Source organism: Rhodnius prolixus, unplaced genomic scaffold (genome assembly GCF_049639745.1).
Source record: "Rhodnius prolixus isolate KJV_2025 unplaced genomic scaffold, Rpr scaffold_6, whole genome shotgun sequence".
Classification (NCBI taxonomy): domain Eukaryota; kingdom Metazoa; phylum Arthropoda; class Insecta; order Hemiptera; family Reduviidae; genus Rhodnius; species Rhodnius prolixus.
Window position 1 is genome coordinate 31,926,491 of NW_027411634.1, and position 26,983 is coordinate 31,953,473.

The following is a 26,983-nucleotide window of genomic DNA, read 5'->3' on the forward strand; positions in this document are numbered from 1 at the left end:
TTTAATGTCTTTATTAAAACACCATACACATAAATACAATACAAAATAATAATGTTAACAAACTTGAACAAAAATATCTTATTTTTTAACAATTTTTATACACATAATATAAAAACATAATTATTTTATATTAAATAATAAATAAAATAACTAATATTTATTCTATAATAAAAAGAAAATTGGAAAAAATATTACTTTATAAAGACGGCTAACGTGGTCACTGACCGTTGGTGGAGTTGAATTTACAATTGAAAATAAATAAATAATAATAATAAGGACGATATTAACAGCAATGATAGTAGCACTCCCAATAAGAATTACAATAATAATATAATTAACATTATTAAAAACATTATTCAAATTTAGAAATTTCCGTCCAATCATAATTAAGAATTCTGTAAACTTAATAAAAATTATATGATGTTTTTCTTAGTAACATATCAATAAATTAAATAAATCCACACTTATCTGTTTAACAAACATAAATAAGGAATATCTGCCCCATTTAACCATTTTTAATTATTCTAATACTAATCTTTCTTACAATGGTTCATTCTCGACAAAATGGATTAAATAATCATGTCTGTCTGTCTGTGTTCTCAGCTGGCAGCTTTCTGACAGTAAGTTCATGTTGAACTTTAGTATTAGAAGGAAGGTAATTTGGTTTATTTTGTTAGATAATTTAATTTAAACTTAGGTAACCTACAAACGGAAGGTTACAGGTGAGAAGTGTTAACAGCATCTCGGAAACCTTTAACAATGTTGTAGTACTTAGTTTGAGAAGGAGGGAACCCACATTTTCTTTACCATGTTTACACTCCATCTTAATAACAGAGCCGGGGTACAGTGCACCAAAATGTAATAATGTAATGTAAGAGCTACACGTAAAATTTTCAACTACCGGTTAATATTTGCCGGAAGTGTGTGTAATGAGGTTTCCCAATATTTGTATTTATTTATTAGCGTTTTTGCTACACAATAAACTTGTGTGATGCGATGGTTGAAATGAACGATAAAAGAAAAAGAAAATACTTATTAAAAATAATAAATAAATAAAAATGAATTTGGCAGCCTAGCCAAACAAGTCTAGGTAGTTCATTATTAAGGTGAACAGTAGAATGGTATATAGTATGTTCAAAACTAGTAGATGTGCAAAACTAACAAGCAAACCTTCATGGCGAATAGATATGGATTCCATAGATAAGAGTGTTTATCTAGTGAGATGTGGCATTGTTTGTACCAACTTATCTGAAACTCAACTGCTCTGCAGTAATGAAAACGATTGTTGTTCTAATATTACTAACCTACATATTGATCCGTAATGTTTATTTTGTTCTCATTTGTGATTTCACAAGAAAATATTCTTATATGCCTTCATTAGTTCTTCTCTCTTAAGAAATAAATCTTTAAAAACAAAAATACTGCTTGATTCGTTTTACTTTGCCTTATCAAGCTATGAAATTAATTTCTACTTTTTAAAATTACAGTGACAGTTTTAAACGTTTTCATTCTTCATTGTAAAATGAAAAACCCAGAAACAAGGCATTACCCTCTTTTCTTAGAAGTGAGAGAGAATTGGCTTTTAATTGTTTTCAGGTAAATTATAGTGAATAAAAGTTGTGGACCAATATAACAGTAATATAACATCATGCACTTAGGCGCCACGGTAGCCGAGCGGGTTAAGAGGCGAGACCTGCAAAGCTAATATGCATTGTGGTACTGGGTTCGATTCCCGGTCTTGGCATTAGATTTTATTTAATGGTTAAATGAGAAATAGTAAAGTACGTTTGCTATTCGCCTCCGTCCGCGACACCTAGTAATGGTAGTTGGACGTTAAGCCCCACCTGAAAAAAATAGGCGATTACTTTACTTTACTATACATGCACTTTCCAGATCAATATTTCCGGTTTACGATAAGTATTTCCGATCACCAAATTTACCGGTGGCACTAAATCGAAATAACAGCTTCCTGAAATTCTTCGTGTTTTTTGAACTTACTGTTTTTTCTAAAAACTAACTTTTTCACATCCTTACTTACCCCTTTTTAAGAAGTCAGAAATCGATAATTACAAAAAAAAAATCGAACAATCTATTTAATTCAGTGGTACTATCCGGATTTATTTCAAATTTAAAATTTGAATTACATATTCAAATCGGTAAATGATCTAGAAATGAAAGAAAGGATGTTTCACTATTGTTTTAGACGCATCACTTTACGTGAAGTTTGATAAAGTCTTACCAAATTTTAGAAAAGATACGTGTGTCTGAAACTATGTTTGGTAAAATGCCAATACGTTTTGGCGTAAGGTGATATTTCCCATGGAAACGGGTATGTCATAAAGGTCAGATAGACGATACACCTGCCAATGTCACCCATATATCAAGATATTTATTGCATTTAGCTCTAATTTATCCAAAAAAATTTCGTTGCGCGAATTGCAGACATATCTAGTGATGTTCTACATACATATTATAAAATATCTATATATTTTTTTAAATTGATTTTTAGTATATAATAACAAGAAAAATACATAAAAAATAAAATAGAAATTTATCTTTTAATACGAGTACTTTTATTTATCTTTTAACTCGTAAGGGGAATTATTGCAATCATGCCACAGTTTTAAAGAAGCTGCTAACGCTTATAGCGCAGCCCAACTGTCTGAGAAAATTGAGATTCATCTGATCTTTAAGATCCTTTCTCAGATCCTGCTCAACGTCTTGATTGCATAGATTTCTGTCTGGAAAACCTTGGAGTTGCTGCCGAGTATCTTAGTTGCTTTCTAGCTTTATTCTTAAAAACCCTGTCTCAGCTTCAAGCCATCTTGGAACAGTATGTGAATCAGATGAATTCTTTTCATCTGTGACCCAATCAGTGGTTGAAAAAGATCAAAGGTCACTTAAAAAAAAGGATGTTCGAAACTATAATTTGGGAGAATTCAGTTTGATTGTATATGGGATGGGCCAGAAAGGGCTGTACGCCATTGGAGACCCACACAGTTTGAATAGACTTACAACCAATCCAGCTTGAGACTACTTTATCTCCGGAGGTTATATGTCTCCAAATATAGTCTCTTTTCAAAACGCATAAATCTTTCGACCGATAAAATAAAACTTTACAACAATGTTTCAAACATAAATCATTGCATCGAGCCACCAGAACAACATTCGCTAAAGCTATAGTAATTCAAGTAAGACAGCAAGGAAATGCAATAATGTTTTTGAATAAAAAGAATTAGCTTCTGATAATTAATTAGAACATTTAAAATATTGTCATCATAAATGAGAGCAAATGTGCTTAAAAAGGACTGAGAGACTGCTACATAATGCTGCTTGTTACAACGAAAATCTACGAACATGGTCGATGATAGCCGAACATTTGAAGACTACTGCATTTATACAAAACATAAGAAAACCAAAATTTATTAAAACTATCCTTCAGTAGAATGAATTTACTTCTATATATATAGTTTGTATCTTTCAACAGACCAAGAGATTACTTAAGTTTTTGCTTTCAATTTATGTCCAACTTACTTTACTTAGGTAAATCAGAGAAAATTGAATAATCTTAAGAAGTAACAAAACCATGAGCTGCTTTATTAACATTATCTAAAAACTAATTTTTTCTTTTTCTGTATATTCACTTTTTTATCCTAAGAATGCAGTTTACACCGTACATACACTATTTTATGGTCCCTTGAAGGTGAACTTTTTTTTTCGAAGCTGGATTCGAACCCGGCACCACCAGCACGCTAACCAATTAGCTAATCTCTTCCTTATTGTTCTTTATTCTTTGCAGTTCTTCACTGATGGCCCATTTGGTTTGTGCTTGACTGAGACTATGATAAGATCTGTGCTTCCCAGCTTTGTCTCTCTTATTATTGGTTGTTAATAGTTCACCTACTGAAATTAGGCCGCCAAATTATTGCTAAAGTAAATCAACAATCATTCCGCTCCATTGTGTTAAACGTGGGTGTCGAACCAGCGATCATCCTCTTTCAAGTACAACTTTCGTACCACTACACCAAACTTATCCTCCCTGAGAGAAAAAATAAACAAACAAAAAACTAAGCCAATATAACTTTTTCATCTAAAGTTATCCAGATTTGACTTGTAGCAGAGGATAGTGAGCGTAACGCTACTCCTGGGGGAATGGTGTTTGGGTTATTTTTACCAGAAAACATAATCTGTATGCTGGAGGAAGTAGACTTCAATAAGGTAAAAATTCAATAAGGAGCTTAATCCCAGAGCTTTGTAAAAGCCAAACAATCACTTCATTTCTTTTTATTATAACACTAACTTAGATTTACTGGGCAAAAAAATGCTTTCATTTTCGTTTGTTATTAGAAAGGGAGCTTTCTAGTATCTGCTCCAAACACAGGGAATTTCCGTTTTCAATCTGTTTACAGGAATTCATAATAAATCCCCTAGATTTTAATCTGTACCTCGGAAGGAAAAGGCACCATGTCCATTTTTTTCGATTTTCAGATTTTGGCATCATTTTACAGATTTTTTGTTGCTCTTTCTAGAGGTGTAAAGCACAATGTCCTATGTTTACTATTAAGCGATTTATGTATTTTTAAAAAGCGCTATGATACTTCATTACTTAAGGGTAAAAGGCACTACATGGGCATAAATTTTTTTCACAATGGAGATCAAAATAAAATATTTTAAAATATGGGAGGTTAAGTGGCCATACCAACTGTAATAATTATGGTGAGAAGTACAGGAAAGAGTATAACCGGAAAAGTGGAACAAAAAATGAATTTGGAAAAATATCTTTATTTGGCTCCCCTGTAGAATTTACTTTTTGTGACATGGTGCCTTTTCCCTCCGAGGTACAGATATATTTTTTTAAAATAAAGTAACTTGGTCTTCTTATACATGGCTTCTATTTACATAAGAGCTGAGGTGCTCACTCTTATCGTGAAATCTTTGTAATATAAGGCCAAAAAACTTGCAATTTAGCTCTTAACTTTCAATTGGATACAAAGAAACGCCTGGGAGGCCATATGTAACTTGCTCAGTGAAAGAAATTGGAAGTCTTATTGTCGTTAATAATGCATTCCGTAATGAAGCATACGGATATACATATACAGGGTGATCCATTTAAAACGCACCAATCGCTAATAACTTTTTAGAAAAGCGGAATTTCGAAAAAAAAAACCACGAAGTAAACTATATGTTTTTTTTGGTCTAGTTTTCAAATTTTCCAACTCCGATGCTGTATCTTCATTTTTGGCGGAGTTACGGCCAAAAACCTAATTAAGGTTTGACAATGATTATGAAAACTACATAAAAAGTTGTGAAAAATGTCGTTAATCCCGTTTCGATACCCCTAATATTAGTTGAGATATTTAAGATCAAAGTTACCATTTTATCTATTCGTGAACGGTTTTCGATATTAATTTTCCACCAGAAATACACGTTTTGGGAGGTCCTCTGACTGCATAAAATGTTATTTTTGACGCAAAGTAAAAAAATAATTATAATTGAAGATTTTAAAACATGTAGTGTAATCTAATGGATGTGGTGAATCAGGATAAATTTGTTTTATCATCAAATAAAAGCAACCATCACACCATTTTAATGTACCTCTTATGCAAGACTTCTTGACCAATGATTACGGTAAAAATATCTTGCCAGGTAGGAGTGGATGTTGGTCTAGTGGTCATGAGCGTGTTTTTGTGAGTGGGAGATCCCCAGTTCGAATCCCGCGGGTGCAGTCATTCACAATACTCGTACTTAATACATCGTAACACTTTTTTAATAAATAGTCATAAGTGGGATTCGAACTGTGGACCTCCCACTTACAAAGCCACGCTCTTGTTCACTAGACCAACACCCTGGCAAGATATTCTTACCGTAATCATAGGTCAAGAAGTCTTGCGTACGGAGTACATTTAAATGATGTGATGATTACTTTTATTTGATGATAAAACAAATTTATCTTGATTCACCCACAACCATTACATTCTCTACATTCTTTAAAATCTTCAGTTATTATTATTTTTGTTCTTTGCGTCAAAAATAACATTTTATGCAGTCAGAGAACCTCCCAAAACGTGGAAAATTAATATTGAAAACCGTTCACGAATAGATAAAATTGTAACTTTGATCTTAAATATCTCGACTAATAATAGGGATATCGAAACGAGGTTAACGACATTTTTCACGACTTTTTATGCAGTTTTCATAATCATTGTCAAAACCAGTGGTCCTTATGAAACCTTAATTAGGTTTTTGCCAGTAACTCCGCCAAAAATAAAGATACAGCATCGTGGGTGGAAAATTTGAAAACGACCAAAAAAACACATATAGTTTACTTCGTGGGTTTTTTCGAAATTCCGCTTTCCTAAAAAGTTATAAGCGATTGGTGCGTTTTAAATGGATCACCCTGTATAATTAGATTATTGATAAAATGATATTGAAAAATCTGTCAGAACTTTAACCTACTTATAAACTATGTATTTCTAAGAGAAAAAAAAATCCCCTAATATGTAATATCCAGTCCAAACAAGCGAGTGTAATAAGAAGTGTGCAATTTAATCTTATAAAAGTTTATTAAGCGAGAGAAACTGGAGATGAGTAGGATGCACTTAAGGAAGCCGGAAGGAGATAGTAGTAAAGAACACTAAATGGACTTGATAAACCGTTAGGATGAGTGGTAAGCCCAAAGAACAGGAAATGGGTTGGTTGAAAGAAGGAAACAGGAAGAACCAGAGAGGAAAGTTAGAGGGGGGGGATTGACAGCAGATTGGAAATTACCGGAATAAGGAACTCCAAACTGCAGTTAGAGTGCAGGGGTAACGGTGCAATTATATTCAAAATATGGAGAGGTAAGTTAAAGTAATGCAATTATATCAAATTTCTTAAATTAAAAAAAAATGCAGTGGTTAAACCATAAAATTGAAACAAAAAACGCAGTACACCCGGATATCCATGCTGCATGAAAAGTGCAAATGGACTTGGTGTAGAAATGTATTTAACACCTAGCAGAGCGTTTCTTCCGCATTTACCTGTCGTAAGTAAATATTTTGCTAAATTGGCGACTATAACACTAACAATTAGGTACAGACACAGGAAGGGAAAATGCCCTTATTTTAATTTGTCCTAAATTCAAAAATAGTCAACTGCAATTTATTAACTGAACTAACGAAGCGGGAGTATAAAGTTAAAAGTAATCGCCTATTTTTTCAGACGGGGCTTAACGTCTAACTACCAATTATGTGTTTTAAACGGGCTCGAAGGCTCATAGTTGCAATAAACAATGTTTTCTAACAAATAAAAAGTAGTCATAGGCGGGATTCGAACTGAGGATCCTCCCACTTGCAAAGCCACGCTATTGACCACTAAACTAGCAGCCCCCTAAGTTAAATAAATAAAAAAGTTTTTCTTTAGTAATAAGTCTGACTGAGCATGTTTTCAAAAACAGGAAAAATCATAGAAAACTGAAAATTAACAAGTATTTTTAGATTGACTCTAAGTTGCATACCTCAGCAGTGAACTATCAGGTGATGGATAGTGTTGCTCTTATCAAGAGAACATTTATCGTTCGGAAGGTAACACTTAAATAGGTTATATTCACCAAAGGTTAGACGTTGATATGCTTCAATTAAAAAATAAAGTTTAAATGATCCTGATACTTCGCGTGATGACTAAATAACCTCACTGATCGGTAGACAACTAAAAAAATTTGTTTAAGCCACCGGTAAAATAGTAAAAAAACTTCAAATTAGTGAAAAAATTACCAGACAGTTCTAGTTTCCACAGAAATAATTACAAAGAACAAATGGATTTATACTAAATTCAATTATATAAAAGGTTATGTAAATTTTGTTGAAATTGGATTAATGGAAATTGGATTGAGAGTAATCCATAATAATAAGGCTGTGGGGACATTAAATGGTCTGTTACTAACTTTAGCAGCCTACGTCACTACTAATTCAAAATGCAATTGAACTTGACCATAGTGTTAGTGAAATTAATAAACTATTAAATTTAGATTTGATTTAAATGTATTTTAAATAATGGTTTTCAACATCTGTTATCGAATTGATAACCATATTAAAGCATTTAGCACCCAAAAGAATTCGATCAAACTAGCAGTTAGTAAACAAACCACTGTGGCAATTGAGTTTTCTAAAAATACACTTATCGATACAGATATAAGAAAGTCGATAAATTTAATATAAACTACAATAAAAAAGTGATAACTTTATCCATACTTGATCTCTAGAAGTACCTATTTCATTATTTGAATTGCTCGCTCTATTGGACGTACTTAAGCTATTGACCTACTTTTGGGTCGACATAAACTTGCTCTTTCTAAAAGTATAACCATTTTATTACCTCATTCATCTTAATTCGGATATTAGGTTGATTTGTTGATCAGCAATATCGATTCGCCTGGTCCTTTACAATTGTTTACAATGTAGTGTATTGTCGTACATTCATTGATTAGACTTCCTTTTAGGCAACTAGTTTTGCTATATATGTTACAAAGGGTATTTTTATCCAATTGTCTTGCTGACGTCATGACTGTTTATCGAAGAGATTAAAAAAAATATATAAAGAGATTATTTTTTAGCCAAAAACCCCTGTTTTCCTTTTAAACATGGCCTTATCAACTTGCTGTCAACACCTGATCCATGCTTGTCACTAATCCACTAGCTAATCTCTTTACTACCATTTCTCGTGTCCTGGCTTTTTGCGCGTGGGCAGCTCGCTATTAATTTTCCTTCCTCGCCAATGCCTCCTTGACTAGTCGGTATACAAATCTACCATTTTCAAGCAAGTTTATAACTATACTCCTTCATTTTCCCTTACTTTTGAACAACTTCTGCAGACCTTTCGGATCTCTATTAAGTTTCTTTTTTATAATTCCTTCCACGTTCATAACTGCACTCACTTCACACTAATAATCTACTTAATAGTAATTCTCTTGTAATTATTTTCTCATATATTTTGTGATCATTTTTTTTTTGGAAGCTCACAGTTTAGGAAAGATAGTTGCAGGAAAAGCATAAGTTTAGAAATTAAGAGCAGAAAATAACCCCCAAAAACTCATTATAGTGTTTTGAAAATAATTTATGAACCAATTTAAGTACATAGAATTTAAAAGTGATATCACAATGTTGGGAGCGGAGATAAGGAAGTTTAAAGTTATCATCTTTTTTGAGGGCCTTCATATAATGAAAACTTCATATAATGTTCACAGAATTATTTGTCATTTGGTTAGTTAATGGATATATCTGTAACAATAAAAACGCTTTAGGTACTATGGAAAACTATACACGGCAAGTCGATACATCAAAGTCACACGAATCTAATCTATAACGCTGTCTGCTATTTACACATCATTTTACTACCTCACCACTAATGGAATTAACCAAGCTAACATTAAAAGTCACGAGCATGTAACGGGGTTCGACTCATTAGCGATTCAAGCACGCAAAGTTAGCTGACCTTGCTGAGGAGTTATCGCTAAATAAATAGATAATTTTTAAAACCTTGTTATTGGTAGCCCATTGCGCAATACAATTCTATTTAAGTTTTCCCAAGCTGAAAAACCGGATGCTAGATATTCACTCGACTTTCACTCATTTTTTTAATGCAATTTGTAACCTTTGACTTCCTTATTTTAAGACAATCTACTTTAAAAATTGACTACTGGTCCATCTAAAAAGAGTTTTCAATTAATTAAACAACTTGATAAACTAACACTATTGAGTGCTCGAGAACAAGTTTTCTTGCAAAACAAATGTAATTTCTCATACGAAGAGAAAAGGAATCCTAGAAAATGATATACCGTTTGAAATCCCATTAAACAAGGAAACTTTTATAAAAAGTGCCAGCACCTAGGTCTGATAATGATCACATAAGGGCCGAATGAGTTTTCTTAAAAATTTCGATTACTTTTATTTTTCCAGCATTCGGAGGAAGATTGAGGCTGTTTGGAGAATAACTTATGCTTCGAAATGGTATCAATTTTTAGAAAATTTATCTGTCTTTCTAACCGTGCCATCAGAATCGAACTTTCTGAGTAATAACATTTTTATTGGATAAAAGTAATGATTTTAGAAAAAATATTAAAAGTGACGTCACTCAAGAACTGTGGAAAATATGAAGTTGGCCAATACGTCATTGAACTCCAATTTAGATGTACTACACACAGTAGGCCTATGGACATTACTTACTGGTTCACCCTGTATATATGTATAAAATGGAGAGAGGACTATCTCCCACAACCTTACAAGTTTAAACATGTTCTTAAAACGCAGTGAATTTCAGATATATGTTTGTAAAACTAGTACAAGTAATGGCATTGTTAGATACGACAAGAGGATAACAGTATAATGTTTCTATCACACAGAGCAGAGAACACCAAAAAGGCTGTTACAGGGCCAAAGAATGAAAGGGAAGGGTTAAGTGTACGGGGAAACAAAATGCTGAAGAGGATCACCGAAAAGATGATGGCGGACAGGAGCCAATAATCGTCAGAGTAGCTACAAATAGTTGAAGTGTTGGAAAATTCTTCAAGAGCTGTAATGTCTATTAGTAAGTGAGAAAAGCTACTTATGATTACCAAGTTTTGAATCACTGAGAGCTACTTCAAGTATGAACGAGAAAGGTTTCTAGTTCCATTCACATCAGTGTTTTACCTCGAATCTGAGAAGTGTAACAATCTTCATTACTAACGGGGGTTACTACGGCCTCGCTCAGTTTATTACATGGCAGATGTTACTTAAAGATCACTGATAATAAATGGCCAAACAAAAATTGATAAAACTTTACAACTCACCAAATAAAATAAAAGTGAGATAGAATTGGAGGTTTAGATCAGATCCCGAACCAGTCGACTGATTCAATTTCCAAGTTATCTTCTAATACAAGTTAATAAAGTTTTCCAGTTTTCCAGCAGGTAAAGTTCGTTTACGTCAGTACAATTAATTCAACCGGAAAATCCTCCTACTTTACACCATAATTAAGGTGTATTGAACTTATCAGCACATATATATTTGTTTAGGTATTATCTGTAGTGTTAAGTTTCCTCTAAGACAAAATTTTTACAGAAGTTTTCATTAAATTTGAGAGAAAACTCATCCAACAAAAGAAAAAATTTTATGATAAATAAAAAATTGAATTAAAATATTCTCCTTCACTTTGGTCAATTGTTACAACTGTTTAGAAATTATTCTTTAAACCGTCCCAGTTTGTGAGTGTAAAGATCTGGTCTTCCCACAGAGTATTTAGTTCCTGGACTGTGTATATCCATTATAGTCCAACACACAGATTGCCCCTCTATAATACCTAGTTAAATGAGCAATTATTATGAAAAAAACAATTTAAAATCAGTTTTGTAAAATTGTTTTTCAAGTATCTTCAATTGTTTTTGTACAAAAAATATAAAAAGAGGGAAGATCTTACACGATCGTAGGGCAACCAGCGTTTGGTGAGAGCATGCACTCTCATTATCGTTACCTTATGGCTGTACCGAGAGGCACCCATTTACTAAGGAGAGGAGAGTTATTTAGAACGAGCAAATGACAGAAGAGGATATTCTACTAGCCTCTGAAGGACAACGCAGCCTAAAACAGTCCGACTGCTCAGTAACACTTAATTTGGATATTACACCTATATACAAGGCTAGGTACACTTCTCTAAAGTGGATGGCTCCAGCTTCTATGCAGGACAGAAAAGTCTACGTAAGCCAGTCAGAAAAGTTGCTATCGCTATTTTGCGATAAGAGACCTCTAGTAAACAGAACATTGAAAATAATATACAAATAACCCCTCCTGGAATACCCTGTACTCCTACTAGACACCCAGGGGTATGATAGAATAGAATAGAATAGAAAAGAAATTTATTATTCTGGGACAATTGTCCCCTAAGAATAAATACAGGTACAAATAGAGGCCTTAATAGTTTGGCCTGTGATTATACAGAAATTAAATAAATAAATAAATATTTACAAAAGTGAAAATGAAAGTAAAAATAAAATAATAAAACAGCAGAAATTAAGGAAATGAATTAAAACAATTAGAATTTCGGAGGAAGCTGAATAGAAAGGAGATAACTGAATAGACGGGATTTAAAGATGGATAGGGTAGGAGCATGGCGGACAGATGAAGGCAAGGAGTTCCATAGAGAGGTAGCACGTATGAGGAAGGACTTGTCAAAGGATGAGGTACGGTGAGAGGGAATATAAAGATCAGATGAGCGAGATCTAGTGTTACGGGAATGGATGGAGGATTTAAACTTAAGGAGTTGAAAAATATAGGAAGGCCTTTGAGACTGGATGACTTGAAAAAGGAAAGAAGCCAAAAAATATTGGCGGCGATAGACAGGAAAAAGCCACTTCAACTCATCGTAGCAGTGCGAAATGCGAGAGTCTCTGGAAATGCTGAAAATAAATCTTATGAAGCAGTTCATGAGGCGCTTAAGCTTAGCTTCAATATCACCAGATAGACCGCCATACACTAAACAACCATAGTCGAAATGGGGGAATATAAGAGAGGAAACTAGGAGTTGCCGGGTCTTAATTGGAAAAAGGTGACGGGAACTATTAAACTGCTTAAGGATATGGATGGAACGGCGAGAGATTTGGGAAACATGGTTTTTCCAGGATAGGATACAATAAGCATCTTCAGAGCTGCAGCTCCTTGGGGGCTAGCGCCCACCCTATGTTCTAATTTAATGCAAGAAGGTACTCATTTTCCCTCTCTAGAGTAAAACGTTCTAAGTTTTCTCAATTCACTTTCTTTACAACTGAACTTGGTCTGTAAGCTAAACAATAAAAATTATATGGTTTATCTTTAATATATTACGTTCTTCTACAACACAAACCCGTATTGTTAGCAAGAACAATAGAAAAAGAAATGACAATACCAGAAAACCGGTATAACTAATTTAAAAAAAAAACTTGCCCACAAGGATATCTCAAACCTTGGCGCACTCACTCACTGCCTAAGAATTAAACTATAATAAATTAACTAAAATAAAAATTAAATAAATTCTGCCGGCAAAATAGGCACATAAATGTTTTTCTGCGTTTAAATCAATAGTAAGAAAACTGTTAATTTTCACACTTACATGATCTCAACGAAAAACTATCTTGTATGGTGCTAACAGCCTCCTTTCTTCAGCTTGCTGGTGACAAAGGACATCAACCAAATAGAGCTTAGTACCAGAGTTCTATAACTGGAAAGGAAAATGTTTTTTCCTGACTCACATATTGTTAAGGAGCTTTTTCCCTATAGAACCTACCTTGTTATCTTTTATACTTTAGTTGGCTGTACAGTCGAAGTAAAAATCATGCCTAACACCATTTTGAGTTACAAAAAAAAAAAATCATTTTTGGGCCTTTCAACAGCAAGTCTAACATCACATATATCACACATTTTGCTTTTACATTTTTAAAGTCAGAGATCTCTATCTCTAACCGTTGATAAGACAAATGGTTTCAGCCAAAAACAAGCCCCTCCCCAAAAGAAAATCACGATGTAACATCAAGAAACCAAAATATACCTATCATCTTTTGTTACGAAATTTGAACAATTCCATTATTAATGGTACTAAACTGAATGAAATAAAACTATCACAAATAAACATCATGAATTAGTGATATATGATGCAAGATGATATCAAAGAGTGAACAAAATAATGGAAAGCAAAATAATACTGAAAAGATAAGAATCATCATTTACTCCAGTTGATGGTAGAGTTCTATTTAAGGGATGTCTTGATATCTCTTTATATCAGTGGCAGTGGCAAAAAGAAATATGTACAAAAAAAAAAAGTATATTGTAAAGGAAGATTTAGGTCATGACATCCAGGTTCTCGCTTTGTATTGACTGCACACTTACACCAATGAAAAAAACAAACTACCATTTTTGTCTTAACTGTTTAAACTGTCTATCCGTTTTATCGGAGTATGAGGATTCCCTGTAAGTAGTTTTACCAGATAACGTTTTCGAGAGAATTTCAAAAAAAAAAATTCAATGTATTCAGAAAAGTTAGGTTGTTAGATAATCGAAAGATAATTCCTTATCCTTTGATCGCACATAAACCAAACTGAAATTTGCCAATCACATATTTACTGACAGAAACTTCATCAGACCAAAAACCATACTCTGGAATCCTCCGAACTTGTTCTTCCTGTGAAACCACAGGAGGAAATAGATTTATTTTCTAATGAATAAATTTAATAATTAAAGAAAACTTTAATTAGGATTTTTTTAAAATAATTTTAATTATAAAATAAAAAATTAAAGGTTCGTTTTGTGCAAGCCCAAACAAAACACCTTAGGTAAATCAAAAACATTTAAATCTCAGAATTTAGAGCCCATTATTCAAATAATTAAGTATTTAGTTATGGATATAGTACGTACAACTTAGGAGAGAGAAATTCAACAAATCAGATAAAAAATAAATAAAGGCCACTGATATAGGCCATCTAATAGATCTAAATGGAATACGAAGTCTAAGAAGATCCTAAATGGAAAATAAGTTCCTAAGAAGCATATCCGACCATCTATTACAAAAACACCAATACATATCCTTATTTACAACAGCCAAATATACTTCCACAATATATCTCGATATAAATGTGGATCAGGACTATATGTTACTTGCATGTACACTCTCTTCCAATTGCAATGAATACAAGATACTAAAATTGGAATACATCAATGAGTGAGATATAAAGTATTGCTGTATATTGTAGATATCACAATACACAGTAGAGGTATGGCAGGTATTGAAAATGCTACAATACAATCTTTACTTCAATTTTTTTCCGCAAGCCACTTTTCTTGGAGAATTAAATTATCTATTCAAATTATTACAATAGTAGAAGTTTACTTAAAGATTACCAAAATGGTGATTAATCAAAAAAGGGCTTATACAAAAAAAAAAAGAAATCATTTAACCGTACAAGAATGTAAGTAAGCTGGAGGTAAAACAATTTAAGTTGCCAATAAAACGTATTATATTCATAGTCAAAAGTTGAAATGAGGCATTCAATATTTCCAATTTCAAAATATTGGACAGTATTGTCTTTAAGAATAGTTGTGTTGCGGTTACTAAACCCTCTCCTGTACATCCATTTGTTTTGGAAATAATTCAATTACAAAACTGCACTGGTGGGGAAGTTTTTTCTTAGAGTTTTTTTGTAGAACTGTAGCTTACATACAACTGTGTAACAGTTTTGTGCCACGACTTTTTATTAGGTTATAAACCATAAAAATGAAATAATTCGAAGTAGTATATTGTAGAAGTACACAAACGTAAATGTTAGTAATATTTTTGCTTAATACGTAATTGCTTTCCAGTAAAAGTTCATTAATAATTTATGTTTAATTATTAAAGTAAAATCTAACTTATAGACGCACTCTGCAAATTATTTGTTGACTTTAGTTTCCATTTAAAAAACAAATGTTACAAAAAAAAATAATGAATTTAATGAAGTACAGTAACTGTTAGATGTTACTAACCTTAAAATAAATTAGTAGATAAGTTTTCCTCAGAAAGTAATCAGCAGTTAAGGACTGGAGACAATTTCAGTACGACTATTGCAACTGTAATGTAAAGTGAGTTTTTCATTGAACACAACCAAATTTAAGGTATGTAAGATTTAAGATTCAAATAATTTAATGACTTTTAATTCATTGTAAAGACAACTAGTTAACATTAAATGTATTCTCCACTTTTAAAAAACATGAAACAGTGAGATCTATTTGAATATATCAACTAAAACTATTTTTAAAGTAAATAGCCTTCAATGAAACAGAAAAAAATAAAATAAATTTTATAAAATTTAAATAAATTTGAAGTTCATTACGCCATATTAGATATTGGGGATGGATAATTTTATAGTCCTAATTTTCATTTAACTTTATTAGTGTTAAACAAAATAAATGTTATTAAGTGCCCTGATAACTTATTCAACTTTTAAATAAATTTCTATTATGTAAATTATGCACATAGATTAAGTTAATTACACTTAAAAAAATACTCACATGTAGTTTCATACCGAGTTCAAGAACTCCTGGGTTCGGAAGCACAACTAGAGGGCAAATTGGCGGATAATCCGTTAGAGGAATACAAAATATTCTAAAAGTAACTCATTTACATTTTAATACCAGCCAAAAAAGTGAAAACAATTTTTATATTTTTAAATTTATAATTAAAAATATTTATTAAATATAATTTTTTTATTTAAATTCAATATAACCTGAATTTAAACATAAATGTTCTAAAACAGAAAAGATTAACTGTTTATGAATAAAAAGTAATTTTTTTAAATTGTATATTTTATTTGAATGTAATATATTTAAACAAATAATTATAATTCACTAATTATTGTTTCAGATATAGATCGTTGTAGAGTTAGCCAATGTCTTGAAGTTGAATGTCACCAAACGAATAGAATTTACAATACCAATCCAGTGTTCTTTACTAGTATTCTCACTACTGAAGACCTCGTTATTTTATTATATCTTTCAAATTATTTATTATATCTTTCAAAATACTATTGAAAGGAAGTTTTACTTTCAAACTACTTTTACTGGCCATCACATGGTGAGTAGATTTTTATTTTTTGGGAATATATGTATGTATATTTTTATTAATTTTTTTTAGACAAAGGCAATGTACTTCCAGTTTCGATTTATTATTTATTCATTTATAATTATCTAATTCGAGTGTAAGGTATTATATTAAAATACTAATTGTTCTAAATTTATCCAGAATTTTCCATTGCCAGCTGTTTCCATTCTTTAAATTCATTGCTTCAATAATATCCTCTAGAATTCGTACTGTTATTATTAGTTCTTCTATTTCTTTGTTTATTGAAATACAGAAATCTATTATTCAATTCAACTTTTATTTGTATAGAGATACAATGTACCTGTTACAAAGGAGTAACAGGGCTCTTATTAATGTGCCAATTAAGTTTATTTCAATCTTCTAATTATTTTTTTCTCCAACGGCTTTATGAAAGTATATGTATCTCTTAGAAAACTTTATCAACGAAGATCAGTTTGGCAAAAATCGAGATTTTTTCGTGATCTCCAAATTGTATGTGGATTTAACACTTTAAACAAAATAAAAAAGATAATAAACATTCACTAAAGAGATAAAAATGTGACACAGAGGCCGAGTAGTTAGATTAGATATAAGGACATCGGGACATTACAAGAACATCTGAGCCATCGTAAGAAAATATATGTAACAGAAAATAGAAAGTTTGTATGTATCGTGTGTACTATAAATTCAATCTTGTAAAATATTTAAAGTTTTTGTTAGTCCAGAATGATAATTTTATTTTCATTGTAGATTTTTTTAATCTCAATCAATTCAAGGTAAATTATGATATAAAATATCACAATGTAGTTAGTAAGATGAAGCTCATTGTCTAGGTTAGGATCAGATAGGCGTGTCATTGGAGACGTACATTGTTAGCATTATTTAGGTGCTAAAAATTTTATTGTTCTAGCTAACATTTTTCGAGTAAGTGGGCCATAAAAATATCCTAAAAACACTGGTTTATTCAGTGCTACGTGTTATACATTTGTGGCTCTGAGTTATAAGCGAAGGATAATCAATTCCAGGCATCCAATTTCATAAGACATCCAGGCGGTTTTGCAGGCTATCAAATTCTACTAACTTAATTCAAGGCATGTGAGATTGTTTGGATTGACATTCTTATATTAGTCAATATAGCTTGATTTCTCGCTCATTCAGGAGAATAGCATTACGTGCCTGGCCTGGGACCGTTCGCATGGTTCTCCCAAAAAAAACTTAGCCCTTTTGAAGGCGCAACCCACAAGTTGCTTGATCTCGTCAATAATCGGTAGCAATAGTTGGTAAAAATCGCAGGCAAGAGAAAAATTTCGCTACACCGTGAATTAACTACAGCATTGCTCTAACAAAACTAGAAGGTGATTCGTACAATCGTAGGCGTGTGTAAATTTAAAAGAAGGAATAAGAAACGGCACTATTGCCGTTTTGAAGGGCATATATGGCTCTCTTAAGTCTTATAGGCTAAATTGGAGGGATGCTCCAACTAGAGGGTCATAAAACATATTTTTGGGTCGCGCTGGCGTAAGCTACTGCACCACCGCGGAATCAAAACATATGGTATGTTTAGAGAATTTGTTTAAAAAGCAGTCAACTAATGCATCCATGTTTTTTATCCAATCAAACTTATGAGAACTGGAATTTCTTGAATAATGTATGACTTTTTTTTTTGGTATTGCTTGTAAATGGAAAACTTTTATTTCTACAATTTTTTGATGGGAGGAAAGGCTTAACTCTATACTTTCTCCTGGGTACATGTATCTCGTAAAAATATCTTTTTACAGCATGTTATTTCTACCAAATTATGTTAGACGACATCTGAGACGTGTGACCTGGGAGTGAACAAAAAATACTTATACTCTGAACAGTATTTACTTTAGCTAAGCAATCGCATGTCGCCGTTAACTTATGTGGGTCTTTAAAAAATGTGTTAAACACATTCTTGCTCTATTAGAGTAACACTTCAAGACGAAAATGAAATGGTTCACTGTGTAGAAAACAGTGTTGCCTGACTTCCATCACTGGTGGTAATTGCTGACACTTGAAACTGTCAATATTACCTCATTACCAAGGCCCCTGGAGTATTCTTAATAGTAAATTTTGAAACCGCTTGAAAAATCGTGACAAACTAATAAATAAAATGTAAGAATACACATTTATTAAAGAAATAATTTTTAAATTAAAATATTTTCAGCTGAAGTGAGGAAAACCAATCTGCAATTGAAATTAAAGTTATTTATTTACAAATATATACAATTACAGTTATCATGAAGTGTTTCAGGCTAACTGCCTATACCATCAAAAAATAAAGTAAAATACAATATCAATCTGATAAAAAAACATTCTTACAATAGAAGTTAAGATAATAATGTAACCTACAAAACTATAGATAAAATAGGAGCATTCTAAAAGCTTATATTATTATTGGTAAGTGTAAAATATAGAAGTTTGCAGATATTAAAAAATAAGTCTAATAAAAGCTCTTTATGAATTAATAAGTATCAATTTCTCCACTTAAATCATTAGTATATGATTACTTTAGAACGTTGTTTTTTGAAATAGCATTGCTTTATTCGCCCACAGTTTTTTGTCAATAACATTATTTATTTATTTTAAAAGAAATGCTTCTTTCTTGCTACCATCCATATATTTATTTACTTTTATTTAAAAACCTAGGTAATGGTTTTTGGTTACAGGTGAAGAAGATACTTCTGGTGTAGAATTTCACAGAATAAAGAGACACATTACAAGCAAATAGTGAGATAGGTTCTCTGGCGGATTTCTTTCTAACGTGACTTGTCCACTGGATTGATTCAGTTGAGAAAGCGTAAGTAGAGAGCATTTATATCCTTATACTCCATTATAGTGAAAATGTAGGTGTATTAAAAAAATAGTTGTGAAATTCTATGACTTTAAAATCCTTCCAGAAACAGTTTACAAACAATAATCAGACAAACGTGCAATTACGGAATTTTAATTTTACCAATTCCAAATTATGTAATGGCGTAAAGGGTTTTTCATTTTGAGAATTTATCTTCCAGGGTTAATATTTTGTTTTTCTTTTTGTTGGTTCAAAAGATAAGATAAACAAAATCTTAAAAGGTTTTTTTTTTCTTTTTTTCTGTTAGTGGAAGCAGGCTTTTAGGGAAATCAGAACGCAGTGTGGCGGAAGGGTAACTCGTTTAAAAATGCCTCACTTATTTCCCACTATTTTCTTGAACACCTGGCAGAGGAAGATGCTTTATTTGTATATGCAATTTTCCTAAGAGTTCCTGTTTTCACTTCTTGCGAATCAAGTTATCTATCCTTGGCTGTTGATATAAAGAATGAAACAAATATGTACTGGAAAATTCATGAGATTCTTGAAAATATTAAACATGGTTTTTCCGGCTAGGGTTTACCACTTTAAAAAAAATTGATTTGGAGACATTCAGTAGACCCTCTCTATTCTATAACTAATTGAATTATTAAAATATTTATCATTTTAAATTGTGTGATTAAATTATTCACATAGAAATCAATATTTACTTCGCTTGTTATCAAAAAAATATTTGCTTTGAAAAATAATGATTTCTCAGGGACTCTTGCTTAGTTAACAATGTCGATTGCTTCCAGTTTGGCAATCAATTGTCTGGTTAAAACAAAAACACTCAAACAATCAACATAAATTTTTTTCTGAGCAAGTGAGTTGGTCAATACTAGGTACTCCTATTGTGGATTCGCTTAATAATGAATCAAAACAACGAGATTCAAGCATGACGTGCATTATAGATTGTGGTTTGACACTTACCCACACCATGTCTGTCCAAGAATGATAAAATTATTGTTTTATAGAGAATTGTTTTGAAGCATTCAAATTTTTTTAATGTTAATTGTGGAAATTGGAAAATGGTATCCCAGATTTGTATTGATTCTTTTTTGTTAGAGGTGTGGGCTACTGTTTTCAACAACATGGAATTAAAAGCCACTTTCATTCTATTTGTATTCAGAGCATTTTTATTTGAAAGTTTGTTGAAATTGACAAATGTTTTTAGATATCCATTAGGGCACCCACCTTTTCAAAATTTTAATCGAATACCCACTCAATATTGAGAACTATAACAAGGTGATTGTGATCCTCTACAGTAAGATTATCGTTCTGAAATGTGATCCTTCCTGGGATTTGTATGTTTTCTTCACCGCTGCAGCTGGGTCAGCGAATTTTCTTCATTTGTTTAAAACATGCCACTTAGTTCCGCAACTTTTCCGTCTAAGGGAGGCCATATTATTTGTCTGATAAGATGAAAAACTGTGAACACTATTTCTCTTTTTTAAGCTTGAAATTTCAAGATTAGATATCTAGGAAAAAATATCCTTATTAAGAAAGTTTCTTCCAGTTACATCATAAATAGTTCACAACACCAACGATCAACTATCATCTTGTAAAATTGTCTGGTTGATTGATCTTAACCACTCAATCTTTTGAGTAGCTGCAAGTTTGAGCTCCTGTAGAGCATTGCTCCCTTTTTTTTGAACAAAAACTCATTACTTTTTCAGTGAGCTCCATTTTTGCCCTTAACAACTGTACCTCTAAATTTTATCCTTATTTTACATTGAAATAGAATATTGTTTATTAGTACTGCATTTAAAAGGTATTGATTTTAATTGTATCTTTTTCTGAAAAACTTTATTTCGTTATACTTATGGTACTATACATTATGAGAAAAGTGAGCGACTAACAGACGTTTTGATAAACACTACAATAATAGATTTAAAGACCGTTAATATCTCATTGTAATTATCTTGATGTTTTATTTTGTCTGTAGTATTTTTATCTGGAACAACCGCTAGATAGCATTCTATGTCGGAAACATGGCAGCCATTAGTATCTTTTCTAGGTAACATGATTGTCACTTGTTTATATTGTTGCATCTTGGACAGCCTGAAATACTCAAAATCGTTTGGAGTAGATAACAAATCGTTGATTGTCATTATCGTGAATTTTATACTGATTGACACGTAGAGATTTATTTGGGGAATACTTCCCAGAAGAGAAAATTCAGAAATTCCATTATTACTTAACACAAGTATTGCATAATTGCCGTGCAGTAAGTTCATTTCCTAGAGTCACAATATTTGTTTGCTATAATATTGTTTTTCTCGATGACCAAGTCCGATATATCCAAGCCTCCTCGCAACCGAATAAAGTTTTGATATTGTGGTGTTTTCTGGGTTGTGCCTTCATCTGATGCATTGTCGCGTCCCCTTAAAGCAGGACATACTGTAAATGATGTCCATCCATCTCATCTTGGGCACTATCCAGAGATTCTGTGCAGATGTCTCTGGAGGTAGTTTCCGCCTCTGGTCATGCTATAGGCTCTATTATATTTAGCGTATGTGGTACAGGATTTTCTTTCAGCGTTCGTCACAGCTTTCCAACTGCCTGAATGTGCTTTAACTTTTATATCTCTTCTTTACAAGAAGATTTTATGAACCTTTTTGCAACAAAGTAGGTCAGCGCTATTTCCAGTTGCTGATACTCTTCGCTATCTGGTCCCCTTGCTCATTACCTACCAAACTGAAGTAGCTTGTTATCCACTTAATCCATACCAGCTACTTTTTCAATCTGAACACTAACTGGTTTTTTCGTTTCCCTCACGTCCATATGATCAGGACATGTTCGGCCACAAAACCAATAATGGCGACCTGAGAGTAGATAAAGTGCAATATCTGAGAGTGATACTTTCCATCCACTACTTTGGCCAAAGTTATGGGATACCCACTAGGACCGGTTGACTCCATTCCCATTCTGAAGTCCATTCCTCACGGAGAAATCCTATATAGCATCTGTGTATATTTAGGACAGTGTTTTCCAAATAGTGGAGCGCACAGTTTTAATCAGAAATATATTTTTTTTATGTAAACAAACGCCACAAAATATTAAATATTCCGTAGGTGACTTCAGAATAGAAGGGCTAATATGAACAAGAAGAGGGCAGATGATAAAGAATGTTTGAAAACCACAGATTTAGGCTGCACATAACTTTGACCGAAAGAGGACTTTTGTTGTTTGCGAGGGGCTTTCGTGTCTTCGAGCGCTGGGCAGAATCCTACTGCATGTCCCAGTGCTTTTTAATTAATAAAACTATCAACTATAAAACTATATGATGTAGATCTATAAGCATAATTGATTACTTTACTAAAACAAGCTAATTACTAAAAAACTTTATGAAAGCATTCTTGATCATTGTCTGTATTTGATGAATAGTTCAATAAATTACGTTGTATCTCATGAAGGTATATTTCAAGCTATTTTCTAGCTTATCAACCGGAGCGGGAAATTTTGCACCATATTGCATCCTTTTAAAACAAAACGTATTCAAATCTGTTCCATTGTTCAGAACAGCTATATTAAACTTGACTCAATTTATCTGGTGCTCCAATATTTTTCTTTGAATTCGATTGCTAATTTATAATTTGTGAATATTGTTAGTTCCACTTTCATTAGGAAACAATGTGGGTTCTCCGAAATGTGCTCTTCATGATTTTTGGACTGTTAAAAAAAAATATATAGATGTAATTTTTATAATGGTATTCAGAAGTAATAAAACAAGTTATACCGTATGGATAGAGGGATGGGTAGATAGAGATGGGCCCCTTTGAAGTGTAGGTTTTTAAAAGGTTATTAAACTGTGTTTCAAGATGCTGTTAGTGCTTGAAGATAGGTACACAAAGATTAAATTAAATTGTCAGAAAGCTCTCAATTCAAATCCTGCTGTTAAATTTAATTCGCGTGCTTTCAAGAAAAAACTTATCCTTTCTTTTCTTAAAAATATAGTGCCGAAATTTGGGAACATGAATCTCTATTTCATATAAACAAACGCATGATGGGTACTGCTAACGAAATTAATGAATTGCTTGCAAAAATACGATATCTTTTACGGCTGGCGCATCAAATCTGATGAAGAACTACGATGCTTAAAGTACTTAAAAGTGACAAAGCTTTAAAAGTAGAATGTGAGGGGACTGTTAACGGAGATGTAGCATCAGAAGTAAAGCTAAATTCGAAACGAAGGCACAAAGATAGCGATGAATTAAAAGTTAAGAATGATGACAACGAAGAAACTGAAATAAAGCTGAATTCATGAAATAAAGATGCAAAAGGTGTGCAGTCAAGTATAGAAGCAAGGAGAAGAAATCTGCGAAGAAGGCAAGGGGATGTAAACGAAGTTAGTGAAAAATCTAAATTTGAAAACTAGAAGCGTAGAAAAACGAAAATTTAGGGAATATAAAAAAAAAGATAGAGGAATAAGGTGTAAACGAAGAAGACCCTGTGTACAAAGAAGTTTGGATGATAAAAACGAGTTATCTCTATGATTATAATTGCCATGAGACTTTCTTCTGCTTTTGTTGAAGGATACTTTCCTGAACGTGCGTGCCTTCACCACTTGGACGATCCTTACTCCTTTCCAAAAGAGAAATATTACTTATCAGGATAAGTAAGCTGTATTGCTTTACTACTCTCTTGCGGCTTGGCCTTGTTAGTCTGAATGGTTTGTAATGGGAATTGGGACAGCTGGCAAGAGGATAAAAGTGGAACTTACATATGTATATGTTGCCTCAACCGAGCACCTGATTCTTCTTATTTTCTTTGTATTTTTTTCTTATTGATACTGTCCTCAACTGTGTGCTTTATGAGGCTCGAAGGAAGAGCAAATTTAACTTAAGTTAGCCGGACGCGAACCCAAAACCTTAAGAGTGAAACCAGTAGCAGATTTCTCCCCAATTAGCATCAATTTATAACTACAAAGTTACTATTCTATTCTACGACTACTGTTTAAACAATAAGGTCTCTATCGGTTGTTCCTCTAGCCCAATATAATTCATATTATTGCATAAGTTTCACTCTATTGTTGAGTATATTAGCTTAGGTTGCCTTGCTTGAATGGAACTTAATTAAATTAAATTTTGCGTTGATATTCTCAAGTGCTGATCAGGTTAATTTATAGATATTAAATAACAGCTGTTTGCATTACCTCCCTATTTGTGAAGGACTTTATTGAGGTTCCGATTATGTTTTATGAAAATTGTATTTCTCTTTTGTGTTTTAATTCTTTAAAAAAGTATTTTTTTAATTTTTAACATCATGAGCAAACTTAAGTTGGTATTTAAATGATTTTTATGAGTCATATTTTGGGAAAAACAGAAACTACCTTATTCACTTTCTCATCAGTTCTTGTCTGACTATTTGGTCGTGTCAATTTTTGTGTGAAGTAATTAGCATAGAGTTAGGTCAAATAGTGAATAGCTTTAATGGAAAGTCAACCTTACTTGAACATGATCTGTTCAAAACGCAGACAATTTCAACGCTGAGACCGTAAGTCTATTAAAAAAAAAAAGAAAAAGAAAGGAACAACGGCATCCTGTTCAAGTCAGGTTCAGTTCAATTTTAAGGCAACCGCGATGCACAAACTAAACTAAGGTCATCCAGACTGCTGTGGAATAATTAATTTTCATTTTGCAATACTGTCCGTTGCATTGTAACAGCTGAATGATTTCAGATGCCGACTTGCCGAGAAGGTAATGAGTCAAGGCTTAAGGAATAGTGAAATCAGTATCCTTCAGAATATGAAGCTGAAACAGAGGCAGAAAACTAAGGGATGTGAAAGTAGAAAGCAGTGTAAGAAGGCTCAGAAAAGATTCCGTTTACGTTGACGAGGGAACAGGTTTAGGATTGCTGGATTATAGGACAGGTAATACTGTCAATTTTTAAATTCTGATCGGAAAATAAAGCATACCCCCCTCAGAGAATTATAGGAAAACGAAAGACCATCAAGTTGTACTAGATATTAATGAAGAAAATTGCAACCAATGAAAACTCAGTTCGTTGTAAAGGCAATTAATTACCTCTTCAGCTAAATGGAGAAATTTATTTATAATTTACCTTTAAATTATACAGACTGTATGAGAGGAGAATTCAATGCAATGTGAAAGTTGACATTGAGGAATTTACAATTTTGAATTGCAAACTATTACGACCACAGTTCTACCTAGAAGTGTCTAGCAATGTTGGAGTCAAATTAGATTATTAATTCTATAGCGTCTGAATTCCTTGCTACCTACATAACATTTCTACAAAGTCATGTGTGTTAAATCAAATCCGGATGTATCTATATTTCCGTTTTCATTCAAAACAGTAAAATTAAGCTGTCGAATGAAAGTGCTTCATGAAAAAGATGTGGAATTGGTAGATTACTATAACAGACTGCGTTGTTAAGCTTCTATTATGGGCCGAACTGTCAAATTTATCCCAATATGGGTATGTACCAGAAGAGTTTAATAAGTAGAAGCTGAATAAGTAAAACTTATATCTTATCTCGGAATTTTGGGAACACATTTTATTTATACAAATTATTTCATATCTATTTGTCTACTGGTGCTTCAACCTTAGTGGGTTCTGGCCTCCTCATTGAGTCTTCGCAGCTGCAGCTCTTCCTCTAGTATCTTTCTTGACATCTCATTTTAACCAAATGTCCTCGCCAACCCAATGTGTTTAGCCTAATCTTCTTCCCATCAGCTTCTCCGTACTGTACTAACACTCTAAAGTTCTTTCTTCTGCATCTTCACAAATTACCTCCTTTTACTGGACCCAGGATTTTTTGGAAAATTTTCCATTATGGAACTTGCTATCCAGGTTTGAGAAGCTTTCTATTTTAAAACTAGTAAACTGTGTCTGGTAGTGCTTAATTTTGGAATTCCTGGTTATCAGATTTCTCTTAATTTACTTAATCTGTCCAAAGTTACCTCTGTTTGCAGCCATAATTATTTTATTGACTTCTTATAGGATGTTATTTGTGGATTTAAGGAATTAACTTGAGAGTGGAGATAACTGTTACAACTTAATTTCTAAAAAGTGTCCTGAAAGCGATCTTTCTAGTAAAAATTCAAAATAGATTTACCAGAATTTGTGAAAATAAAAATTCTTCAACTTTGCCTTCGAGTTTACGGAAGTCTTAAGTTATGTCTCGTTCTACTAATAATTCTGCCCGGTGATTTAGATGCAGCACCACAAGTATTATATTAAGTAGAGTAAAATAGAATGTCATCTTCATTTGTTCTTACTTAATACCTAAATATAATAGATAAGGCTCATTTTAAACGTGATTGAATGTACTTATAATCAGAGGGCGAGGTATGGTATGGTGAGATTTCCAATTATTTTTATTTGTAGGGAAAAAGTTCATTGGAAAGTTTATATTCTGTCACACGCCCACGATAACCAATATTGTAAGTTGGTTATTAAGCCCGTCTAAAAAATAAGCAATTACATTACTCATACAATTGTCAGGTCTTATTCAGAGCATTTCTATTTCTTATATTCTTTCTCTCATTGCCAAACCTTCTTTTTCTTTATCTTCAA

General features: G+C 32.5%; 1 protein-coding gene and 2 long non-coding RNA genes across 8 annotated transcripts in view; 1 reads left to right on the top strand and 2 right to left on the bottom strand.

The window, feature by feature from the left end:
* Positions 1-16,157, bottom strand: LOC141460273 (uncharacterized). Its single transcript, XR_012461836.1, has 4 exons — positions 16,023-16,157; positions 15,498-15,581; positions 13,096-13,203; positions 1-4,039 (listed from the first exon to the last, which is right to left on the bottom strand). It is a non-coding gene; the product is annotated as an uncharacterized lncRNA (long non-coding RNA).
* LOC141460267 (U8-agatoxin-Ao1a-like) overlaps positions 1-26,983 on the bottom strand; it is a 69,651-nt gene that overhangs the window by 28,640 nt on the left and 14,028 nt on the right. The gene's annotated exons all lie outside the window — the stretch shown is intronic.
* LOC141460272 (uncharacterized) overlaps positions 15,471-26,983 on the top strand; it is a 27,585-nt gene continuing 16,072 nt past the window's right edge. For 2 of the 5 annotated variants that reach the window (XR_012461834.1, XR_012461831.1), the window contains exons 1-4: positions 15,471-15,626; positions 16,375-16,584; positions 19,281-19,411; positions 25,125-25,316. This is a non-coding gene — a long non-coding RNA (uncharacterized lncRNA). Of the gene's footprint in view, positions 15,627-16,161; positions 16,295-16,374; positions 16,585-18,778; positions 19,012-19,280; positions 19,412-25,124; positions 25,317-26,983 lie in introns of those variants that run through there. The other 3 variants (XR_012461833.1, XR_012461832.1, XR_012461835.1) reach the window with 3 other exon arrangements.